The sequence below is a fragment of the Dasypus novemcinctus genome, chromosome 5, assembly GCF_030445035.2.
Source record: "Dasypus novemcinctus isolate mDasNov1 chromosome 5, mDasNov1.1.hap2, whole genome shotgun sequence".
NCBI classification, from domain to species: domain Eukaryota; kingdom Metazoa; phylum Chordata; class Mammalia; order Cingulata; family Dasypodidae; genus Dasypus; species Dasypus novemcinctus.
Genome location: NC_080677.1, coordinates 79266875 through 79286864, shown reverse-complemented (window position 1 = coordinate 79286864; position 19990 = coordinate 79266875). Strand labels below are relative to the sequence as shown.

The 19990-nt window shown below is 39.3% G+C and overlaps 1 protein-coding gene and 1 pseudogene across 2 annotated transcripts in view; both read right to left on the bottom strand.

Annotated features, from left to right (window-relative positions):
* LHFPL3 (LHFPL tetraspan subfamily member 3) overlaps positions 1–19990 on the bottom strand; it is a 607219-nt gene that overhangs the window by 304667 nt on the left and 282562 nt on the right. The window lies entirely within an intron of this gene.
* On the bottom strand, positions 3622–7237 carry LOC139438971 (leucine-rich repeat and calponin homology domain-containing protein 1 pseudogene; annotated as a pseudogene).

Sequence of the window (19990 nt, the reverse complement as noted above, 5' to 3'; positions counted from 1 at the left end):
TGGGAGGAAGCCATTGAAGCCAAAAACTGAAAGCAACGAGGCCCGGTGGAGAGGGGGAGAGATGAATGGACACTGCCATTTGCCTAATCATCCACAGCTGCAACCAGGGGGGACAGCATCTCCTGATGATGCCTTGATTTGGGCACTTTAATGGCCTCAGAATTGTAAGCTTATAAATTACTAAATCCCCATTGTAAAAGTCAACCCATTTCTGATATATTGCCTTGGTAGTCTTCAGCAAACTAAAACAATCCCTGCTCCTTTGTCTATTTTTTCCCTCCATAACACATATTTTGTCTATTTGTTTTGTTTTCAAATATTTTTTTTTTTTCTTTTAGACCATAAGCTTAATATAGACCGGGCTTGATCTGTTTTGCTTACTGCTCTGTCCCTGCGGTCTAAAGTAGGCATTCACAAAATAGTTGCAAATGAATAAATGAATGAGCTCTAGGGATTTCAGAATACCTGGTGGTTATCTACCCTGAAGCCATTCCATCCTTCCTTACTGGTTTTGTTGGTCATCCAATAATGGGAAATCCTGATTAGTTTATCTTTCATGATTGTTCTATTCCCTTTGCAAATTACTGGGGTATGATTGGATAATGAGATGCAATGTGAAAGCTTGCTGGGAAAGTTTCCTTGGTTGATAAAAAGACACGGGTGGGAAAAGGTTTCCCTTCTGTTCTTTTGCTTATGGTGTATCCACACAATAGCTGAAGTTGAGACAGTTATCTCTTGGCCATGAGGACAAAGCAGAAAGCCTGAGGACTGCAGAACAGAAACAGTGGACAGTGACGATGTTGTTATGCTTCAGACTCAACCTGTCTGGAGCTGCCTCACCAAAGTCTTGTTAAGTGAGAAAATCTGGCTCTTTATTGGTTAAGCCAAGGTATTTTGAGTTTTTCTGTTACCTTGCAGTCACAAGCATTGTAATTATTATGGCCTACATAGACTGCAAATTTCCTCTAGACAAACAGACATGGGTTCAGATTTTGTTTACAACAAACTATGAGAATTATTATTGGCATGAAGATGCTAATGAAAACTCTAAAAATCTAAAGTCTCAAATTGAAGGCAATACCAAAGCCACAGAGTAATGAGCTTTGGGACTATGTGAAGTTAGAACATTTGGAGGAAAGGTAAACCATTCTTCTAATAAATTGTGGACAACTAGATGTCTCAGTGATCAGTATCAGGAAATATCTGAATAATAGACATAATTTAGGGAAAAAACCTACAAGGGTTATGTTAGCCCCATTTGGCAAGATGAGCTGGCTCTGCTATAATAACAGATGGCCAAAATCCCTACACTGGTCCTAGAAAGACAGAAGCTGCATCCCAATACATACACCTATCCTCCCCAAGACCCCCTCCCAACAGAGTAAAAGTCAGTACTATTTCACTGTCCTCGCTAATACCCCATCCCTAGAGTATTTAAGAAAAAAACCCAAGTCAGTCCAGCAGGCTGAAGTCTCACTTCAGAACCCTCTGTACTGGTGATCTAATAAACTTTCTCCATCTGAACTTTGACCTCTTTCCAAGCCTCACTGAACGAGGATCTAACAGGTTATTGATTAGATTTTTTGCTTTTTATCTAGATGTTTCAGCTTTATATATGTGTGTAGGGAGAAACAAAAGAAATGCAAGACATCATTAATAAAACTCTTCCAACTCTGAAAACTTGAAGGTAACGGTTAATTATACAAAGGAGTAAATGAGCTTTTGTTGGCTTTACATTGGAGTCCCAGCAGGGGCGAAAAGCCTTTAACTTGTATTATGATTTAGGAATATTGTTCCACATTAGGAAAAACACTGAGTGATTCTTGGTGGCTAGAAAAAGATTTTAAATTTCTGCATTCATTGTCACTAAAGTCCACTTCACTAAGTGTAACTGTCAGTTAACAATTATTTTAAAATTTTATTTAAAAGACAGCTAAATCACCGAATTAGGGGAACCAGCCTTATCAAGGAGCTTGTATTTCAGGTTCTATAAATATTTAAACTCTACTATTTTTTTTAAGATTAATTTATCTAACTCCCTCCTCTCCCCCCGCCCCCCTCCACCATATGTCTGCTCTGTGTCCATTTGCTGTACATTCTTCTGTATCTGCTTGTCTTCTCTTTAGGCAGCACTGGGAACTGATCCTGGGGCCCTCTGAAGTGGTAGAGAGGTGCTTAATCTCTTGTGGCAAATAAGCTCCCTGGTCTGCTGCGTCTCTTACTGTCTCTTCTCTGTGTTTTGTCATCTTGCTGCACCAGCTCTCTGCTTGGGCCAACTTGTTGCACAGGTCAGCACTCCTGTGCAGGCCAGCACTCCACATGGACCAGCTCTCTGTTTGGGCCAGCTTGCCTTTACCAGGAGGCCCCGGGGAATTGAACCCTGGACCTTCCAGATGGTAGATGGGAGCCCATTTGCGTGAGCCACATCTACTTCCCTAAATTCTACTATTATAACTTATTCTTCCCGTCCAAGGCTAGACTTGAGTGATGATTTAAAATGTTTATAAACTACAATGACTATTTCTTTTTTCTCTCTTTATTTTCTTTTAAATGTTACATTAAAAAAATATGAGGTCCCCATATATCCCCCACCCCCCCACCCCATTCCTTCTACATCAACAACCTCTTCCATCATTGTGGCACATTCACTGCACCTGGTGAATACATTTTGGAGCACTGCTGCACCACATGGACAGTGGTCTACATTGTAGTCTATACTCTCCCCCAGTCCACCCAGTGGGCCATGGCAGGACACACAATGTCCAGCATAGTCCCTGCAGCACCACTCAGGACAACTCCAAATCCTGAAAGTGCCCCCACACCTTATCTCTTCTTCCCTCTCCCTACCATCAGCAGCTACTGTGGCCACTTCCTCCACATTGATATTACAATTTCTTCCCTTACTAATCACAATAGTTCCCCAGCAGAACACCAGTAAGTCCACTCTAATCCGTGCTCTATTCCTCCATCCTGTGGACTTCTGAAGAAGAATGACCAGCAGAACAATCTTAAATACTTTGGCTTGCTATGGGGAAATATTTTTGAGAGAAAAATGACATTAGTACAAATTTTTCAAAATAGCTTTTTAAAAACACATGCCATCCATCTTCCCCAAAGTGTCTTTATAAATGTGAAGAGGGCATGCAAACATTTTTTATGTCTATTAGAGTTAATATATCAGATGATCCAGTTCATATATGTGAAAAATAGTGTAATAATTGCTTCCCAGAAAACAGTTCTTGTCACAGATGCACCTGCTTTTGCTTACTTTTTTTCAGTTATATATATATGAAAACATGATTACTGAGACCTAGGACTACTGAATATAAAAATAACTCAATATTTATAAACTAAAGTATTTAACTACAAAAAAGCAGTAATAAAAGTTTCCTAATTTATACTTAGTCAAAGGATGAATAACAACTCACTAATAAATAATACTTATAATATTTTATAATACAGCATGAAATTTGTTTAATAAAACAAGCCATCTTGCAGCAAGACAGTTGTGCTTGGTGCTTTGGTAATGGCAGTTGGTGAGTATGGGAAGTTGAAAAGGCACTGATGTCTCTTGTTTTTAACTAGCCACCACACTTAGCATTGAAGTCCTAGCATCAAAGATCATTTCTCAAAGGAACAAACTCTTCCCTTAAGACTGAAAGCTTTTTCAGAGTGAGTGGAATGGGTTCTGAGAGCAGAGTTCATCCTCTCCAAGGGAAGAAGAGTCTGAGAGGCCCTGGAGGAGGTGTGTGGTTTCATGTGAACAGAGGTGACGTCTTGTAATGCTTGAATGGTGATGCCCACTTTGATCACGCCTTTTTCTTCAAGGATATGAGGGGATAGACATAGTTTTTCCTCAGGGACTCCTAATTTTAGGCAGGCTTCCAAAAAGTTTTCCACATTTCTTCTGTATTTGGCCATGCAAAGTTTGGGAACTGCTGGTGAGGGGACATGGATACTTGCTATGGTTAAGGGTGACCAGATGGCAGAGGACAACCCCACCCATGTACATTGCCCCCAGGTATTCATGCAGGTTGACCCTGAGTCTCATCCTGATGTGCTCTTGGAATTGTTCCACCAGTTATTTTCCTCCTCTCATCTGTTCCATTTTCCTCTGTATTGTAAACTGTGGGTCTATAGGTTTCAAATTTCCCTGAGGTCTTAGAAATACTGATGGAGAATTCAGGCCAAAGGGAGCTGTGATGTTTGTGGTAGGAGTTATTGCAGAGGAGTCCTCTCTAATCTCATTTGGAAAATACTCCCATTACTCTGCAATGTCAGATCATTTTGCACCTGGAGATGTCTCCAGCTGTATTTGACTATGTCATACAGAACCTTGTAATTCTGCTGATTTCACAGGATAAGTTCACAACACTTCTCTTGGTGATATCTGTGCTTAATCTGTTGGGATCTTGCAAATCTACTACTTTCCTCAGCTGTTCAGTCACCTCTATATCCATGTCCTGGTTTTTGGGTGACCTTACAATCCCCTCTGTGAGCATCCTCTTCTACCTGTAATAGATCTACATAGTCTTCTGTCCTACTCATAACAAAGCTCATAAATTTTGAATGGAGAACATCTGCTCCATCAGTAAATTTATTTTTCTTCTCCAGAGTTGTCACTGTCACCCAAAAGGGAAGGCTTCAGATGAAATTTCCCTTTAAGGAGGCTAAGGTGATGGCAGGATTCCTCCTTGATGATCTGCTCTTCTTCCATGATATTTAGCACTGGCACATTAGGTTAATGATATCCTCATCAGAAGGCCCTGTGGCAGATAATGCTCAGCTCTATTATCACTTCCAATGCCAGAATCAGAATCCTTCTTGCTTTCTTCCTGCTGGTATAGATGGGGCTGCTCCATTGGTGCAGGTAAAAAGAATTGGTTTTCTTAATCTGGCATGTTTGTATGCTCAGGTACGTGAATATGTGCACTTTGCCCTTTATACAAATCTGTGCTGGAGGAAACTACAAAGGTTTATTCTCAAGCAGTAATACTTGCAGATGCTTCATCTTTCTAAAACAAAATCAGAATCACCAGCCCTTTATTGCAGGAAAAGTTAAATTTTATCAAGGGAAGATCTACTAGTTTTAGTGATAAAACTTTCTGATAGTTTCTTTTGATGTTGCGTTCCCATAGTTATTTCATTTGGTCTATCTGAAGGGGCAAAACTGTTATCTTGTAACAGGTGACATCTAAATCCCTGAACTGTTCGAGCTGACCTATCTCTGCAAGTATTACTGCAGTCCATGAATATAGAATGTTCTTCTATGTAATTAAGTCTCCATTGGTTTCCGTTAGCAATGTTTTGAAATTTTCTGGTACAAGTACTTTACATTCTTGGTTAGATTTATTCCTAGATATTTGATTCTTTTAGTTACTATTTTAAATGGAAGGTTAAAAATTTTTTTTTTCTTCAGATTATTCATTACTAGTGTATGGAAACACTAATAATTTTGGGGTATTGATCTTGTACCCTGCCACTTTGCTGAATTCATTTATTAATTCTGTTAGCTTTGTTGTGGATTTATCAGGATTTTCTATATGTAGGATCATGTTAACTGTATATAGGGAAAGTTTTACTTCTTCCTTTCCATTTTGGATGTCTTTTATTCTCTTACCTAATTGTTTTGGCTAGAACTTCCAGTGCAATGTTGAATAATGGTGGAGGACAGTGGGCATTCTCATCTTGTTCCTGATCATAGCAGAAAAGCTTTCAATTCACCATTAATTATATTAGTTGTGGGTTTTTCATAGATACCCTTTATCATATTGAGGAAGTTTTCTTCTATTCCTAGTTTCCTAAGTGATTTTACATGGAAGGGTGCTTGATTTGTCAAAAGCCTTTTCTGCATCTACTGAGATGATCATGTAATTTTCCCCCTTTGTTCTGCTAATGTAGTGTATTGCATTAATTGATTTTCTTATGTTGAATCATCCTTGCATTCCTGGGATAAATCCCACTTGATCATGGTGTGTAATTCTTTTCATGTGCTGTTGGATTCTGTTTGCTAGTATATTATTGAGGATTTTCACCTCTACGATCATAAGAAATATTGGTCTACAATTTTCTTTTCTTGTGGTATTTTTATCTGGCTTTGATATGAGGGTTATTTTGGCTTCCAAGAATGAATTAGGGAGTGTTCCCATGTCTTCAATTTTTTGGAAGAAAATGAGCAGGATTGGGGTTAATTCTTTTTGGAATGCATGGTAAAATTCTGCTGTGAAGCCATCTGGTCTGGGTTTTTCTTTTGGGGAGGTTTTTGATGATTGATTTAATCTCTTTATTGATCTTCTGTCTAAATGTTCTATCCAATGTTGAAAGTTGTGTATTAAAGTCTCCTGCTGTTAACATAGAATTTCTCCCTTCAAATCTGTTGATATTTACTTCATATATTTTGGTGCTTTGCTGTTAGGTGCATATGTATTTATAATGGCAATGTTTTCTTGTTGAATTACTTTTTTATCAGTATAAAATCCAACTTAGTCCCGTGTAGTAGTTTTTCACTTAGTCTGTTTGAACTGATACTGGTTTTCTACCTAGTTTTCTTTTTATTACTACTTGCATGGTGTATATATATTTTCCATCCCTTCACTTTCACCCCATTTATGTTCTTGATTTTAAGGTAAGTCTCTTGTAAACAGCTTATAGTTGGGTCATGCTTTTTTTATCCATTCTTCCAATCCCTTCCTTTTTACTGCAGAGTTCAGTTCATTTACATTTAAAGTAACTACAGATAATGCAGGACTTTCTTTTGCCATTTTGTTATTTGCAAATATTATACCTTTTTTTTTGACCCTTAATTCTTCCATCAATGTCTACTTTCATATTTATTTGACTTTTTATATCATACCATATCAAGCCCCAATTAAAATGTAATATCCTGAATATATAATAATTTTTACATGATACTAAGTTAGCTTCTATAACATACAGATAAACTTTTTTTGTACTTGTTACAAATTACATCTTTGTAATTTGTATGTCCAAAACCATAGATTTATCATGAATTCTTATTTATTTGCCATTTTAACACTGCTTGAAGAAGTAGTGTTACATACCAAAAAAAACAACAACAACAACAACAAAAAACCCAAACCAAACCAAACCAAATAAAACCCAAAAAAACCACAATACAATAGTACTGGCATTTGTAATTACCTAAATGGTTACCTTTACTGGTGGTCTTTATTTCTTTAGACACTTTGCTCCACTGTTTAATGTCCTTTCCATTCATTGTGAAGAACTCCCTTTTGCATGCTTATGGGGCATGTCTAGTGGTAATGAATGCCCTCAGCTTTTGTTTTTCTGAGAATGTTTTAATTCCTCCCTCATTTTTGAAAGAAAGTCTCAATGCATATAAAATTCTTGATTTGCAATTGTTTTTTCTCATCACTTTAAATATTTTGATCCACTGCCTCCTTGCCTCTGTTAGTTTCTGATAGGAAATACGCACTTAATCTAATAGGGACTCCGTACACATAACACCTTGCTTTTCTTTTGCACTTTTCAGAACCCACTCCTTGTCCTTTGCATTCAACAGTTTGACCATCATATGTCTGAGCATATTTCTCTTCAGGTTAATCCTATTTTGTGTGATGGGCTTCTTGGATGTACATGTTTTGCCAAGTTTTGGAAGTTTACATTATTTTTTGAATATTCCCTCTACTTTTCTCCTTTTTCTCCTTCTGGGACTCCCATAATGCATATATTGGCATGCTTGAAGGTTTCTCACAGGTCTCTTAGGTTATTTTTGCTTTTTCTAATTCCTTTTTTCTTTCTGATTCTCAGCCTGTCTCATTTAATTGTCTTGTCTTCAAGTTCACTGATCTTTCTTTTACCAACTCTAGTCTGCTGTTGAAATCTTCCTGGGAATTTTTTATTTCAGTTACTGTAGCCTTCAACTTTTGTTGTTCTGTTTGGTACCTTTTTATTTTATTTATTTTTAAAAAAGATTTATTTTATTTATTTATTCACCCACCCCACCCCTGCCACTTCTGTTCGCTGTCTGCTCTCTGTGTTCATTAGCTGTGTGTTCTTCTGACTCTGCTTGTCTTCTCTCTATGAGGCACTGGGAACCAATCCCAGGACTTTCCTATGTGGGAGAGAGGCACACAATCACTTTAGCCACCTCGGCTCCCTTGTTTGTTGTGTCTCTCATTGTCTTTTCCTTTGTGTCTCTTTTTGTTATTGTTGTTGTGTCATCTTGTTGCATCAGCTTGCTGCGTGGACCAGCTCTCCTTACAGGTCAGCTCTCCACATGGGCCAGCTCGCCTTCATGAGGAGGCCCCAGGAATCAAACTCAGGACCTCCCATATGGTAGACAGCATCCCAATTGCTTGAGCCACATTCACTTCCCTGTTTGGTACTTTTTAAAACTTTCTGTCTCTTTTTGTGATTTTCATATTTTCATTCATTAGTTTCCTGATAATCTTTAGTTCTTTTTCTGTAGTTTCCTTGAGCATATTGAAGATCGTTTTTTAGGAGTCTTTTCTGTTAGTCTGAAATTTCTTTAAAAATAAAGTTTAAAAAAGTTAAAAAAAATTAAAGACATTGAGGGCCATTTGAAATTACACAGGAAAGGAATCCTAGGATCCAAGTCAATAACATTCTTCTTAAAATTATTCTCAAATAACTGAGTTGATTTTAAACCAGATCTGCCCTAAGTTGATCTCTGGAGTTTCCATCCTGGCATTGAGCTTTAAAAAAGTTCTGGAGCTCTGGCACCATTTAGTATTGACTCTTTTTAAATGGCCAGGATGCTGTCTTTGAAAGTACCACAAAAGGGCCAGGCAGGGCTTTGGCAGTGGATATCATTGCTGATCATCAGGGCTTGAGATAAATTTTCACTTGCTAAGAATAAGAACAGTATCCTCTTGAAGATACTCAAAACGTACCTGTCTTAGTTTGCTAGGGCTGCTAGCACAATCCCACATGCTGTTTGGTTTAAGCAACAGGAATATTGGCTCACAATTTTGGAGGCTAGAAGTCCAAAATCAAGGCACTTACAAGGTCTTCTTTCCAAAGTCTTTTACATTCTGACCATAGCTTTCTGGCAATCCTCCATCACATGGTGGTCTCTCTCTGGCTTCTCCTACTTTTGATTCTGCTGACTTCTGGCTTCTTTTGCCTGACTGCATCTGAATTTCCTCTTTGTATAAGGCCTAAAGTCATAGAGATAGAGGCTGACCCTGATTTAATTTGGTTTCATCCAAAAGGATCTTCAAAGATTCTATTCACAAATGAGTCCACACCTTAACTAATGATCTCAGCTTCAAAAATCATAGGTTCACACCCACAGGAACATGGATTAAGACTTTATTTATTTATTTATTTTTCTCCCCTACCCCAGTTGTCTGTTCTCTGTGTCTATTTGCTGCGTGTTCTTTGTCCACTTCTGTTGTTGTCAGCAGCATGGGAATCTGTGTTTCTTTTTGTTACGTCATCTTGCTGTGTCAGCTCTCCATGTGCAGCACCATTCCTGGGCAGGCTGCACTTTCTTTCACGCTGGGCAGGTCTCCTTACAGGGCGCACTCCTTGCGCATGGGGCTCCCCTTCGCAGGGACACCCCTGCGCGCATCAGCACTGTGCATGAGCCAGCTCCACATGGGTCAAGGAGGCCCGGGATTTGAATCGTGGACCTCCCATGTGGTAGACGGATGCCCTAACCACTGGGCCAAGTCTGCTTCCTGGATTAAGACTTGAACATGTCTTTTGTGAGGTGCCAGGTTCAATTCCCAACAATATCCAATACACAAACAAAAGTTAGCTGATAATTTAGCCTGCCCCTAATTGCATTCAGAAGGGATTTTCATTACAAGTGCTGTGATAGTTAAATTCAATTCTTTGCATATTTGTTTCTGAATGAATTACTCCAATTCCACCTCTCAATCATAAACATGAGAGCTGGCATAGCATGAGAAAACACTGATATGAAAAATGTTAGAAAAGGAAGCTATGATAAATGCCATAGGTTAATTCACAACATTTGGATTGTCAAAGATAGGCCACGGAGGAGGAGGAAGAGAATCATTTGGCAATCCTGTTAGGAAAATGAAACGTCAATCCCTCTAAAGAAAGCAGTGCCATCGTCCTTCCCAGCACTCCACCTCCCTGTATTGGCCCACAAAGGCACAATTAATCAGTGGAGAGGTGCAAAGCATAGGTGCCGGCAGCTTTCCTCAAGAGCTCTTTTTAAGCATTTTAATTCAAAGTCGAATTTTAGGAGTCCAAACAAATCAATTGTTAATTCAAGTACTTCTGAAACTACTAGTAAGTATTAGAGAGGTGGTAGTAACCTCTAGAAATTCATGGGACTTCTCTTCACTCCAAACCTTGGGTGTTCCTAAGTTGATTCTTTTTTTTAGTGCTCTCTGTTTTGTTTTGTTTCTTGGCTGACCACTCACCTACCCCCCCACTCATCTATCTATCCATCATCATCATCACCAGTTAGTGAGGCATCAGGATAAATGCTTGATTTACTTTATTTCATTTGTTCCTCACAGCAACCCGGTAGGTGGTTACAATCAGTGCCAGGTTATAAATGTGGAAACTGAGGCTCAGAGGGATGAAATAATGTGCTCAAAGTCACAGATAGGCAGAGCAGTGGGGATCTCTGGTCTTGAATTACCAAACATACCTAAATAGTTAAAGCCCCTATAATTTCCCATACCATGTAACTCCAAAAGAAGAACAAACAGATTCTTATCTAATAATGGAAAAATAGTTGTGATAGTCATCCACTTCAATATGGGCGAATGACAATATTCAATTGAAAACTTACTGTAGGCAGTTGCTGTGTTGGGAGCCATATGGGCTACACAAAAGCAGATGATGTGCTCCCAAGAGCCTACACTCCAGCCTGAAGTATCAAGATAGCTCAGGATTGTATTTTTTGTTATACAAAGCACAGCACCTCTATGTTGTCTTCTTACTTTCAGATGGTCTAAATTTGGATTGAATTCATATGCTTGTAACCTCTCATCCTGTTGTCATTACCACATCTAAGTCCATCTATATTTCCTTTCTGTTAGTTTTTTTTTTGGTGTTTTAATCACCTTATTTTTGACCCTATGTTTCTTTCTCCTTCTCTACAATTCACTTCAACCTTGGGAATAGAAGATGGATTAAAGATGATTTATTTCTCCTTGTCCTTTCCCCTTTTTTGTCATTTGCTTCATCAACTATCTTTACTGCCAACTCCTTTGAGTTAAGCTAAATGTCCGGGACGAGTCTCCCTTGTTTGCCCTTTGATTCTGACACTTTCAAGTGTTTTAACAAACATATCCTTCTTCTAATTGGCTAAGGCAACACTGCAGCACATGGTGCGAGCCAAGTGTCCTTCGTGCCCAGGTCCCTCCCCACACCGCCTCTGTGGTTTGGGGTAAGAGCCCCTTCAAGCTGCATTATCACAAAGTGAGTTGGAATTCCAACTCTGTCCCACCACTATGTGACTTTGGCTCTAACTCCTGAAGTTTTATTTCATTTGTAAGCTGGAGAAAATCATAGTGTATGCCTCATATGGTGGCTCTGATGATTAAATATGGTTAATGTTATCATATAGCTCCAGACTCATCATTATCATTTAATAAATTTTATCTATCTTCATCATTACCACCACCACCAATAACAACCACCACCACTACCCTTGGAATTTATCAATTTATCCCAAGTCCTTTACCAGCCTAGGTTTCCCTTTCCTGGTCCAGACACCTCAGAGCTGCCTTTTTCTCCTCTCACCCTTCCTGCCTCACTGCAGTTAAGAATTGCCAGCCCAGCAACTCATATCTCATAGGGATCGATGGATTCATGTTATCATGCCAATGGAAAAATGGTTAGAAATTTGTTCCGAAAAACCAGAAGCTGACTAGTTAAATTGAGTGTCAAGGGATTTGCAGGTATGTGTTTGAGAGAACTGCTCTAGGAGTGAGTTGTGATTAAAATTCCAGGTGGCCAGTAGGGCAATTGGCAAGTTGAAGGGGAAGATATTATTGAGTAGATAGGATCTCTAAGGTGCTTTAAATCACCCCAGCTAATTCAGAAGGTTGGTCCTGCTTTAATCAGTTAAGTACTGATTAATTTAATCAGAAATTTCCAGCTATTTAGTGAGTCTCTTAGAAGATTCAGAATACAGGGAGGAATTTCTATTTACAACTCAGAATCCCACATGTACTCCCAAATTTTAATTTATTGTATTGGATCTCTAATCACAGAATGTAGTTATAGCCAACTGAGATCAATTCCATAATGGGACCAATGAACCCAATAAATGAATATATATATATTTTCATCAATTGTTTGTGAAGGAACTAAGACAAAATGTTGATGTCTATTTAATCTTAGTGGTGGGGAAATGTGTCATGCTATTTTTTGAACTTTTTATAGTTGCATAATTAAATATTAAAGAAGAAATAATTCTGTTTCCCCCCACAAGCCCCTAATGTCTCCACTAGCAATGCCTGAGAATGTAATATAGTGTCTTCCCACAATAGACACTTCCTTTCATCCCCTCAAAATTGCATTATTTAAGTACTCTACTTTTTTCACCAAAATATTTTAAAACTAATTAGATACTGTTTTAACTATTTTTCCAGATGTCTTTCCTTGCTTACCGGCCAAATTTAGGAAGTGATGGCAAACAAGCTTGGCAGGAACTGCATGTTTAACTGTTTTATGAGCACAGTGTAACACCAATATTGTCATTTTAAATGTACTTTACTGTTCTCCTGGGTTTTTATATTCTTTGTGCCATTGTCATTACTGGCGATGCTTTGCCTCTTCATGCTCATTTAAGCTGAGGCCTCTTTATTGTGTCCAATGCTTAAACATGGAGAATGTTCCTTTTGAACATTATTTACTTCAAAATAAAAAATATGGATGTATGTATCTTAGGTAACAGAAAAAAGTTTCCCTACTTCCAGGAGAGAAAACTTGCTTACATATATATTATAGATGAACACATAGTGGTATAGGAGTTTAAATTCCGATTATGATAATAAAGAATAAAACTAGTAGCTGACATTTACTGGGAGCTTACTATATCTCAGGCACTGTTCTAAGTGCTTTATTACCTCATTTAATCCTCTTAACAGCTCCATGAGATGTGCATTATTACTCTTCCCATTTTAAAGATGATAACAGAGAGGTTATCTAACTTGTCCACACAGGTGAACCAAAGCAAAGTCCAGTCTTCCACTCCGTAGGGCACCGAAACAATCCTTCTTCCTAGATTGGAATTCACTGGCTTAAAAGGTTAGATTTCTACCAGAGTCACTGTAACTCTGCCTATGGGATTGACATAATGCGTAGAAACAGAGTCAGTACCGTGTTCTCACTGCAAGGGAATGAGGGTGTGCTCCTAACTGCCAGGTGGGGTGCCTTTTGTCTGGGGCTTGGCTTCCCCTGGGTGCTGACTCTCTGCTCTGAGCTCTGAATCTTCAGTTGTTCTGAGTTGAGTCACAGTGATTGTATAGAGGGAACATCATACAGGGAATTTTGTAAAGTTTTTGGCAGGCATTTAAGCAACTCTGATCTGAACACATGGTTCTGCATGCAGGTAAGATTTCGTGGCTGCTTGCTGGGTTTTCAGGCAAACAACTCTTTTGAGACCAGGAGAAGAAAACTGCATTTATGCAGTGCTCAGTGGTTTTCAAAGCCTCTTATCATATAGGATCTCACTTGACCTTCCTCACAACCCTGTGAGGCAGGCAGGAGCTGAGTTATCATTAGCTCCACTTTTTATGGAAACCTGAGGCTCAAAGAGGGTAAGTGATTTGCCAAGCTAACAAAAGACAGAGCATTTCAAATACAGAGTCAAATCAAGTCAGTCCCCAAACACCTGGCAGGCTGTTGCAAACAGCAAAGCTCGTTTCTGTCTGTAGCTCCAGCCAAATGAACAATTTGCAAAAAATGACAAAAGCAATAATGTTATCTCTGTTTTTCTACTTCTAAATCTCACTCACTACTTCCGCCAAAGAGCCAAGTGCTCTGAAGAGACCCAACCAATAAAGTTGTGTAACACTGATAGGGGTATGGCTGATACTGCAAGTTTCCAGTCCCCATCTGGTCCCAAGCTCTGCCATCTAAATGTGTCTTCTTAGTTGGCTCTACCCAATGCCTTTACATTAAACGAAATTAAGAGTCTCTCAAAATATGCAACAGCTTTTCAATATTTCTTAAAGTACTTTTTTCCAGAAATTGTCATTTTGATTTTGGCCAATTTCAAAATTAACTTGAATTTTCTGCACTCTAAGTTTGGTGTTTTTCTGTACTTGCATCAACACTGGTAAAGTTGCTTTATTGCAACAGTGAAATTCTTGAAAAGTTATCTTAAATAAAATCAATAAAATATGATTTGAGGCTCTTAATATGAAGAATGGATGGCGGACTTGGCCCAGTGTTTAGGGTGTCCGTCTACCACATGGGAGGTCCGCGATTCAAAAACCCCAGGCCTCCTTGACCCGTGTGGAGCTGGCCCATGCGCAGTGCTGATGTGCGCAAGGAGTGCCCTGCCACGCAGGGGTGTCCCCCGCGTAGGGGAGCCCCACGTGCAAGGAGTGCGCCCAGGAAGGAGAGCTGCCCAGCGCGAAAGAGGGTTCAGCCTGCCCAGGAATGGCACTGCCCCCATGGAGAGCTGACACAACAAGATGACGCAATGAAAAGAAACACAGATTCTCCTGCCGCTGACAACAACAGAAGCAGACAAAGAAGATGCAGCAAATAGACAAAGAGAACAGACAACCAGGGTGGGGGGGAAGGGAAGAGAAATAAATAAATCTTAAAAAAAATATGAAGAATGCTCTTATAAGAATAGTCACTCACTGTTTGAGAATTTATAATTTCACAGTTGACTTTATCAAATCAGACATCTAGGAATTTGTGTGTATGTGAATGTATGTAATTTTTAGGTACACACTAATAAATATTTTTCAATCATTACTCTGTGACCAGTATTTTCAAGTTATAAGTTTGTACTACTGCAGCAATTATAATATGAGTAAGTATGGTTTGAAAGACTTTGTCCCAAGCAACTAAGATAGCCATTAAGAAAATTGATATACATGTCTATCACTGTCACAGGAAATCAGAGAGAGTGACTGTTTTACTCTCTTTAATGGGAGAAAATATTTCATTTCCTTTTTATTCCATTGGTAAAGAAGAGGAAAATTCTTTGGAAAGTCAGATTATTAGAAAGCAGAGGAGGGTAACAAAGTGAAAGCCATTATTTTTGATGGAGAACTGTCAGTCACAGGTTTAAGAACCTTAATTTGATGGTGTAGAATTTTCCTATGGATTTAAAAATGATAATTGGCTGTGTTTACACTTACAGAACGTAAGTTATTCTACTAGTTAGTTAGGATACTTTGTAGGCAGCTGAAAATAACATAATTATGTTCATTGAGAATCATTTCAGGACCCTGAAAGATGAAAGAGATGGCTGGTAAATTCCAATAGGAAAATGACTATTTTGTCCCAGTAAAGTACATCTAATTCTCAAGGTCCTTTGTGACCATTTTGAAACAATTTCCAGGTTTTCTCTGGAGATAGATAATCTTGATAGTTTCATCTGGCAGTGAAGTAGTCTTGAAACCAGTTCTGCATGGCCCAGTAGCTTCCACAGCTGTATAATTGAGTGGAAAAATCCATTATTGGAGGAATTTGATCATCTTGCTATTTGCTCTTCCCAAAAGTTAAAAAAAACATCATTTCTAGTGACAGACACCATTTATTCTTCTATTCTGGAGGAGCTTATTTCAGAGTTTCTGCCAAATTGGGTAGACTCAAATTGGATATCTAAGCACTTTTAAGTCATAGAAATCTCAAGATTAAATGATCAGGGCTTATATAGATTTCAAAAGTGGTAATTGTAATTTTAAGATATGTGTTTTAAAATCTATGAGGTAAGCTGATCAACAGAGTACATACTAATGCATATTTATGGAAGGAATGGGTAAACTGACCTATAGTCCAAGCCCTACCTGGGAAGCTTATCTTATGGGTAAACTGACCTATAGTCCAAGCCCTACCTGGGAAGCTTATCTTAGAAATTCAGAATTTGTCAAAATGTATCAATGCAAAAAATTAGGACATATCTTAGAGTGCTGAATGCAACAGAGTTTATTTAGTAAGTCTTCAGTATGTGTGTACAAGGCAAGGTGAACTCCTTGAAGGTGAAAGACGCCTGTCTGCCTTCACCCTGAGATGGGGGAGACAAACACATACTAGCATAGAGAGGTGCTAGTACAGATACATCCAAGTATTTTAGAAGGGTGGAAGTGGGTTAATTCAGTCTTTGGATCATCAGCAAACAGTGTCTAAATCCAGACTCTGGCCAGATAACTTCCACAGAGGACATTTCTATTTAAAGACTGACTTTGTGAAAAATTAGCCACAGAATCAGAAACTGTCTTCCAATGGGTCCCAGACTTTTCGCTCCAACACAGACTATGATATAGCACAGAAGAGACACTGGCCATTGCCAAAGGGAGTCATAATCCAAGGTATGTATCATAGTTTTTTACAGGTAGAGAAAATAATATTAATTTGAAAAATCTCTCCAGGGATCATTTGCCTTCTTTACCCCGTTCGCTGTTCTTTCAAAGTTTATTTTTTTACTTTCATACCAATATAAACTTGGCTTCCCTTTACCATAAGTCCTAGACTGTCCTATTTCAGTGACTGGTTCCTACAAAACACTTCTACTGACACAATACTGAAGACACCATTGATTCTGTGTCTTGGAGACTTAATTGTGGGGAACTTCACCACTCAGTCTCTCTCTACAATATATACAGAATGGAAACTTATTTGCCAGATACTTTAGATGTAAAAGCTACAGGACATGGGCATAGCCAAGCCAAGCAAGGAATCCTGAGTCAAGCTACTTTCCAAAGTCTTCTAGGTCCCATCCTCCTCTAGCTGTCTTGTCTCCTGATTGTACATAAAGTTCCATGTTCAAAGAGTGGGAACAGAAAAGAACCTGACTCCTTAACAAAAATAAACTGCTTGTAGAAAAATAAACGGCTGATGTCAATGTTAAAAAGACCTAACATTTACAAAGTCAACCATTGTGTGTCAGGGGTTCTCTCTGGGCAGGACGTTATCTTTGCTAAAGATGGAGTGTTGGAAGTGGATGTGGCTCAAGTGGTTGAGTGCCCACCTCCCACATGGGAGGTCCCAGGTTTGGTTTCCAGTGTCTCCTGAAAAAACAACAACAACAAAACAAACAACAAGCAAAACAAATGAAACAAACAGCTCAGGGAAGTCGATGCTCAACCACCCTGCCACATTGGCTTCCCACATATGCGGCCCTGGTTCAATTCTTGGCCCCTGGCACCCTTCCCCCCCCCCCAAAAAAAAAAAGATGGAGTGAGTGCTCCTGTGGATTTGGGGGACTACAGAACAACATGTAGGACCATTCTGTGCTCATAGAACACAGCCCGCTCATGTGGACCACAGCCCGCTCCAGGTTTTGCATAGAGAAATATGGGTAAGGATCAGCTCGGGAGCAGCCTAGGTGTGTTCTTGGACTTTCTAGGATGAGAAAGAGAGCAGAACAAGGGTCAGCTGTGGGCAAGAAAATGTCCAAGGCTGGGGGAATAGCTTCTTCTTGCCATTCAGGTCTTGGACCTGCCTTTTGGGTCCCTCAGAGAGGGATTCTTGCTGATCTCTACCTCACCATCCTGTTCAATTTCATCCAGAGCACATGTGGCTATTTGGAATATATGCTCCATGAGGGCAGGGCCTCATAGAATTTATTCACTGCTGTATCTCTAGCAATTAGAACATATATGGTACATGCATGTGCTCCAACAAATTTTTATTGAAAGGATAAAATAGATATAAAGTTGGATCTGATTTTAAAAAGGCTTTACAAGAGTTAAGAGAGGGAAGTGGGTATGGTTCAAGCTATGGGCTACCATCTACCATATGGGAGGTCCAGGGTTTGATTCCTGGGGCCTCCTGGTGAAGCAAACTGGCCCCCCTAGGGAGCTGGCCCCAGCAGAGAGCTGGCCCACGTGGAGTGCTGGCCTGTGTGGAGTGCTGCCCCATCTGGAGAGCTGGCGCAATAAGATGATGCAACAAAAACAGACATAGAGGAGAGACAATAAGAGACACAGCAGACCAGGGAGCTGAGGTGGCACAAGCAATTGAATGCCTCTCTCCCACTCTAGAAGGTCCCAGGAGCGTTTCCCAGTGCCTTCTAAAGAGAAAGACCAGAAGAGAAGACAAGCAGACACAAAAAAATATACAGTGAATGGACACAGAGAGCAGACAGCAAGAACAAACCATGGGGGGGGGGGGGGGGGGCGAAAAATAAATAAAATAAAAAAGATTTAAGAGAAATAGTTTAGTCTCTAATCAGGGAGGGGAAGAGTGCTCATTGAAACTTCCTCTCCTGAACACCTTTCTGCCCACTCCTTCCACTGCCAGCAAAATTTGATACATCTCCTAGGGGAACAAATCCTTTCTGAGACATCTTTGTGGTGGAAGGAGAGAGATTACTGATGAATACGTGCTGTGCTTATGAATGGACTGGAGATGGGAAAAGGCTGAGAAACTCTGGCTTAATGGGAAGAATATTAGAAAGGAGTTGAAAAACTGGCTCCACTGCCATTAAATGGAGACTTTGGGAAATTTACTGGCTTACTCTTGTGTCAAATGTGGATAATAGTAACTACCTTATAGACTGTTATGAGATTAGATGCAACAGCACATGCAAACATTCTCAGTAGAGTTGCTGGCCCAAAGTAGCTACTGAACGCCTCTTGCTTGATGTGAACATGTGTGACCTTGGATAGCTACATCACCTCTGTGCACCTTAGTTTCCCTATCTGTAAAAGAGTGAGGAGTGCAACTCACAGAGGTGCCGTGAAGAATGAATGAACTAACGTAGGACACCCACTCATGAGCTATATAGAGTGCCACTCAGGGATAAGGTTTTCTATTGCCAGCTTCCCCATGAGCTAAGTGACTAAGTCAGTCTCTTCAGCATTGAAAAGAGGATGTTATCTGCATCATCTCCTTCTTCACTGTGAAAATGAAATAACCATTTGGGAAAACTTTTAAAAAAATAACAAGCATTATGAAACAGTGTTTTTCTCATCATCCTCATCATCAATATTGTAACAATGGCCCCAATGACTATAGTGGCAGTTCAATCTAATAGTCAAGGTCCTATTAGAACCCACATGACAATAATCTTTCAGCCATAGAGATTGACGTGATGTGGAAAGTACATAGAATTAATACCAGTTACTTCAGCTCCTGAGGGCTTATGTCCACCACAGCCTAGAATGCAGTATCTTAATAAATATTTGTTTAAAGGAAAGGATGAGGAATTAACTAAAAAATGAGCCAGCTCAGAAAGTGTTCAATAGTGAAATAATGTGATGATGATGAAGTCCACTTAACAATTCTCCTACTTTGAGATCAGATGCCTTCCCTGGCCCTCGCCTCCAACACTGCCCCCACCCCAACCCCGAGTGAGTGGGACAGGGGTAATGGGTCCAGGTTTTAAACACAAAATAAAAGAGGGTGAGTAACCACATACAGGTATCAGACCAAGGGCAGAGACACATAATTCTTCATCTGAGGCTTCTAGTGTAGGAGCCAGAGACAAGTTTTCTCTTTGTAAAAAGACGTGATATTTTAGCAAATGAATAAGTGGACACAACTGGGAGAATATTTACCCAAAGCTGTATTTACCTCTTTACAGAAACCACAGCTTTCAATTCTTTTAGAAGCATCCATTTACATACAAACAGGATAATTGCAATGCCGGCAGAAGCCAATACTGTCACTATACAAAGCAATTTTACATATTGATTCAAACATGGGTCATTCTAGTAAAAAATTTGGCAAGATAATTTTAATTCCTTAAAAATGCAGTCTACTTCAGACTTCAATTAATTAAGATTATATTTTCTCCAAATTAATGCAAATAAGTAACCAAATATCTCAATATAGGCAGGCACCACTAGTCTATTTA